The 5,571-nt window shown below is 35.1% G+C and overlaps 1 long non-coding RNA gene across 1 annotated transcript; it reads right to left on the bottom strand.

Annotated features, from left to right (window-relative positions):
- Positions 1-257: 257 nt before the first annotated feature.
- LOC107851052 lies at positions 258-5,227 on the bottom strand. Its single transcript, XR_001668850.2, has 2 exons — positions 4,305-5,227; positions 258-915 (listed from the first exon to the last, which is right to left on the bottom strand). It is a non-coding gene; the product is annotated as an uncharacterized LOC107851052 (long non-coding RNA).
- Between the last annotated feature and the right edge of the window lie 344 nt (positions 5,228-5,571).

A 5,571-nucleotide genomic window follows, 5' to 3' on the forward strand; every position in this document is an offset into this window, starting at 1 on the left:
GAGGAAATTAAAAAACAAAGAAAGGGAGAAAGAAAAGGAAAGAACAGACAACAACGTAAGTGTAGATCTGTAGTGACTTTAGGACGTGGTCCTTATGATCCTCGAGTTTCCACGTGGACACATCAGCTAGCATATATGCTTGAATGATGGATTAGATATGTACCATTTGATGTTGATAATGAGAGGATGAGGTGGAACACGTGAGTAATAAATATACATAGTGAAGGAATAAAATTCTGTTATAGAAGAGAGGAATAGAAATAGGACAAATTAAATAGTATTTTCTTTTTTATTTTTGTTTATACACAAAACACTTGTACATATACACATGAAGGAAATGAATAAAGGTGTGGAAAATTTCCGCAAATCATTCTTCATATTTCTTTCTTTCATGGTATCAGAGAGATCATATTAATCCAACGAGCTTGTAGCAAACCATTACATTAAAATCCCTGTTAATCACTAGACCTTTATCATCATCATCATCACCATGGGAGATGAAACCCCAAGCAACTCCATCAACTCTATCACCATCGAATTTGGAAGTGGATTTGGGAATGGAAATTGTATTAATGTCAATCATCCTTATCACCTTCAAGCCTCAGATGCTCCTGGACAAAACCTTGTCAATGCTCTATTTGATGGAAAAGGTTTCCTAGGATGGCATAGATCTTTATTCATGCACTTTCAGCTAAGAACAAGCTAGGCTTCATCAAAGGAACTCTAACCCCACCAGATGCCAACGATCCAACCTACTAGTAGTGGAGTCGATGCAATCACATGGTTACCTCTTGGATACTAAATTCAGTATCAAGGGACATAAGGGGCAGTGTCATATACTCCAAAATAGCTAGAGATTAATGGGTAGGCTTGGACCATAAGTTTGGGCAAACCAGTAGAGTAAAGCTTTTCTATCTGCAAAAGGAAATCACAAGCTTAGTGCAAGGTAATCTGGACATAGCTGGATACTTCATGAGACTTAAGAAATTATGGGATGAATTAGATTCGCTAAATGCTAATGTAACAGGTTCTTGTATTTCTGTATGTGATGCGCAAAGAAAACTAACAAAGTCTTTGTAAGATCAAAGGCTTATGCAATTTTTAATGGGGTTAAACGAGGTGTATTACCAGATAAGAAGTAGTATAATGATGGAAAACCCACATGACACCCTTGATCATGCTTATTCTCTCTTGTTAAAAGATGAGAATTAGAGAGAAGTATTTGCTAATGCTCAGTTTCCTAGTGAAACTATGTCATTCATGACAAGAAAGCAGGAAGAACCTTTTTCAAAAGCTGGAAGACAACCTCATAGAGGAAAATTTTAATTTCAAAAACCATTTATTAATAAAAGGTTTTGACAACCTAACCCCAATCAGAAGTTTGGGAAATCTGATCATGCTCAGAGATTTGGGGAAACAAACTCCACTCAGAGGTTTGGAAATCAACCTTACAAGAACAAATGGAAGAAGGTGAACTATAACCCAAATTTGAGCTGAACTGTTGTCTCAAAATAGGACATGAAGAGACTAATTGCCATAGACTTATAGGGTTTCCTGATGATTTCTAATTCACCAATTCAAAAGGAATTCAAGAAGGAGCAAGGGGAAATGCAACAATAATAGGGGAAATTTATGATGAGAGTGAGGTTGAGCCAAATATGTACAGCTGCATAGATGGAGGAGAATTCAATCAAAGGCAGGTCTCACAGATCATGAACATATTTAAGCAAGCTCAATTGGGGCAAGGTAAAGCATCAGGATCAGAGATTAATGCAAATAAAGTGGCTGGTACTATTCTCAAATATTCAGGAATATGTTTTAAGACTTTTGATCATAATACCTGGATTATAGATACGGGGGATTCTGTGCATATGTAGTATAATTCTAGTTCATTTTGTAGTCTTACTTCTCTACTAACATTGGTAGCTATAGGTTTGCCTAATTCTTTCAAAATCATTATGACACACATAGGCAACATTACTATTCAGCCTAACCTTACTCTAAATGGTGTCCTTTATGTTCCAGATTTTAAATATAATTTGTTATCTATTCACAAATTATGTTGCCAATTTTAATTTCTACATATTTTGATTCTTTTGGATGTATTTTACAGTCCCCTTCTATGAAAAAGGGACAAACTTTTGATGTAGTGAGGGGAGGTCGTTATGTCTTGCAACAAGCTAGTTCTGAAGTTAAGGAGTCTACTATTAGCATGACTGTAATACAGAAGAAACAAAGTACCAGTCATGTTTTCAATTTCTTGTCTAAATCTACTATTATTTCTATTAATTCTGTCTCCAATGTAAGCCTTTGGCATTCCAGATTGGGAAATTTTCCCTTATCACTAATGAGAAATTTCAATTTCATCAATGTTTCTTCAAATCCTGATTTCTTTTGTGATGTCTATCCACAAGCAAGGAAAACTAGACTTTTTTTCCAACTAGTAGCATTAAATCAAAAAGCATTTTTAAATTAATTCATGTTGACACTTGGGGTCCTTATAAATATGCTACCTACAATGGATTCAAGTATTTTCTAACTATAGTAGATGACTATGGTAGAGGAACATAGACATTTTTACTAACCACAAAGTGTAATGCCTTTTCTATATTGAAAAGTTTCTTATCCATGGTAGAAAGACAATTTAATGTGAAGGTGAAGTGCATTAGATCTGATAATGCTCTAGAGTTGGGGAAAGGATCAGGACAATCAGCTTTTCTAAAGAGAGAAGGTATTCTCCATCAAACATATTGTGTTGCTACCCCTCAACAAAATAGAATTATTGCAAGAAAACATAGACACTTGTTGGAGATTGAAAGGGGAATCATGTTTCAATTAAAGGTTCTTATCAAATTTTGGGGAGAGTACATTCTGACTGCTACACATCTGATAAACTTGTTTCCTTTCAAATTTCTTTAAGGGAAAACTTCTTTTGTACTTCTGTTTGGAAAATAACCTGATTATGACACTCTCAAATATTTTAGGTGTCGTTGCTATGAATCTACTTTAACTCAACACAGGGGAGATTTTGAGCCTAGAGCTACAGCATGTGTGTTTATGGGATACCCTCAAAACTAAAAGGGTTACGAATTATTTGACTGGAAAAATAATATAATGTTTGTCTCTAGAGATATAATTTTTCATTAAAACTCTTTTCTTTTTTCAAATCAACCTACTAGTTCGTAGCCCATTTTTCCAGAATTTTAGGACTTCCCAGAACCAGAAATCACCTCACCAGATCACAAAAGTTCCTCACAATCACAAGTCACTATAGATACTAACTTATCCACCAACCTACCTCAAACACCACCACCACCACAATCACCTCTACCAAATGTAATTTCTATCATCACAGAGCCAGCACCTTAACCTACCAGTAAATCATCAAGAGGAATTATTAAACCTGTTTATATTAAGGATTTTGTTTGCAACGATATTATTCTCACTTATTTTACAAGAGAGTGTCTTGTTCCCCATGCTAATAGTAGTGCTTATTCTTTTAATGCTCCTTCTATCCCTAATCAATAGATTTTTACATATTTAAGTGTTTTATCTGAACCAATAAGCTATAAGAAGGCATGTATTCATCCACTATGGAGAAAGGCAATGAATGCAGAAATACAAGCTCCCAAACAAAATCAAACTTGGGAAGTGGTGAATCTGCCTAAAGAGAAAAAACCATTTCCATGTAAGTGGATGTATAAGGTTAAACACAACTCTGATGGAAGTAAGGAGAGATCGAAGGCTAGGTTAGTGGTAAGGAGAGACATTCAGAAGAAGGGAAATGACTACATAGAGACATTCTCACCTGTGGTCAAAATGACCACCATAAGATGTCTCCTGACAGTAGCTGTAAAGAGGGGATGAAGTATTTCTCAACTTGATATAAATAATGCCTTCCTGCATGGAGATTTGTAGGAAGAGGTTTACATGTAATTTTCACCAGGATTGAAGCCTGATAATCCTGGTCAAGTCTATCCATTAAGGAAGTCTCTGTATGGCCTAAAGCAATCCTCAAGGCAATGGTATGCTAGGCTTGCTGGGGCATTGCAATTCAAAGTCTACTCCAGTTTATTAAATGATTATTCATTGTTTTATAATAGATCAGGTGATCTTATTTCCATTATAGCAGTCTATGTGGATGACATACTCATGACTAGAAATGATGTTTCTGAGATTTTATCCATCACTACATTTCTCAATTAAGAATTCAAAGTCAAAAATCTGGGAAACACTCACTACTTCCTAGGAATAGAAATTCTTAGAGAAAAGCAAGGGTTTTCAATTACACAAAGAAAATTTACCATGGATCTGTTGCAGGATGTATCTGGACCTTCAATTTTCTGTAATTTGGAACCTTCCTGTAATATACATCAAAATGATTCCCCGTTCTTAGAAAATCCTACTTTGTATAGACAACTGGTTGGAAAACTAAACTACCTCACTCATACTCGACTAGATTTATCATTTGTGGTGCTGATTTTAAATTAATTTATAGAAAGTCCTAGTCTTCATCATTATAATGCAGCACTTCGAGTCTTGAGGTGCCTTCGAGCAGATCTGGCATAAGGAATCCTACTCTCAGCTAATCTATCTTTTAATTTGTTGGCATTTTGAGACACAGATTGGGGTTCCTGCAAGGATACAAGAAGATCTGCAAGTGGATTTTACGTTAATCTAGGAGGAGCACCTATTTCATGGAAATCAAAGAAGAAAGTCTTGGTGTCACTATCTTCTGCAGAAGCAAAGTATAGATCTATGCGTAGAGTGAATGAAAAAATTAGATGGTTAGTGTGACTCTTGGATCCGCACCATCGATTTTGCTGATTCCTATTTATTTCGACAGTCAGGCTGCTCTTTATATTGCCAAAAATTTGGTCTTTCATGAACGAAATAAGCATGTAGAGTTGGAATGCCATTTCGTTCGTCAATAATATCTTTTATGCCTTATCACTCTTTCTTTTGTCCCATCGAAGCATCATCTTGCCAACTTATTTCCTAAGCCTTTATCAAGAGCTTCTCATCATGATTTACTGACCAAGTTGGGGTTTTTTCTATACCCACCAACTTAAGAGGGGATGTTGAAAAATTGATGCTAGCATCTAAAATACATGCTATAATTATTAAGAAAATTAAAAAAGAAAAAAAGGAGAAAGAAAAGGAAAGAATAGACAACAACTGATGTATGGATCTGTAGTGACTTTAGGAATTGGTCCTTATGATCCTTGAGTTTCCACGTGGAAGCATCATATAGTATATATGCTTGAATGATGGATTGAATGTGTACCATTTGATGATGATAGTGAGAGGATGAGGTGGAACACGTGAGTAATAAATGTACATAGTGGAGGAGTAAAATTCTGTTACAGAAGAGAGGAATTAAAATAGGACAAGTGTAAATAGTATTTTCTTTTCTATTTTTCTTGTTGTCTTTTTCAATTTTCCAGGTACACAAAAATATGTATGTTATGTAGTATACACTTTAACTAAGTTCAAGAACAAACTTGTCAAGAGTAACTTGAAGTTTCAACACCTTCAACACAAGATGAAAAATGATATATCCAAGAAGTT

The sequence above is a fragment of the Capsicum annuum genome, chromosome 12, assembly GCF_002878395.1.
Source record: "Capsicum annuum cultivar UCD-10X-F1 chromosome 12, UCD10Xv1.1, whole genome shotgun sequence".
Taxonomy (NCBI): domain Eukaryota; kingdom Viridiplantae; phylum Streptophyta; class Magnoliopsida; order Solanales; family Solanaceae; genus Capsicum; species Capsicum annuum.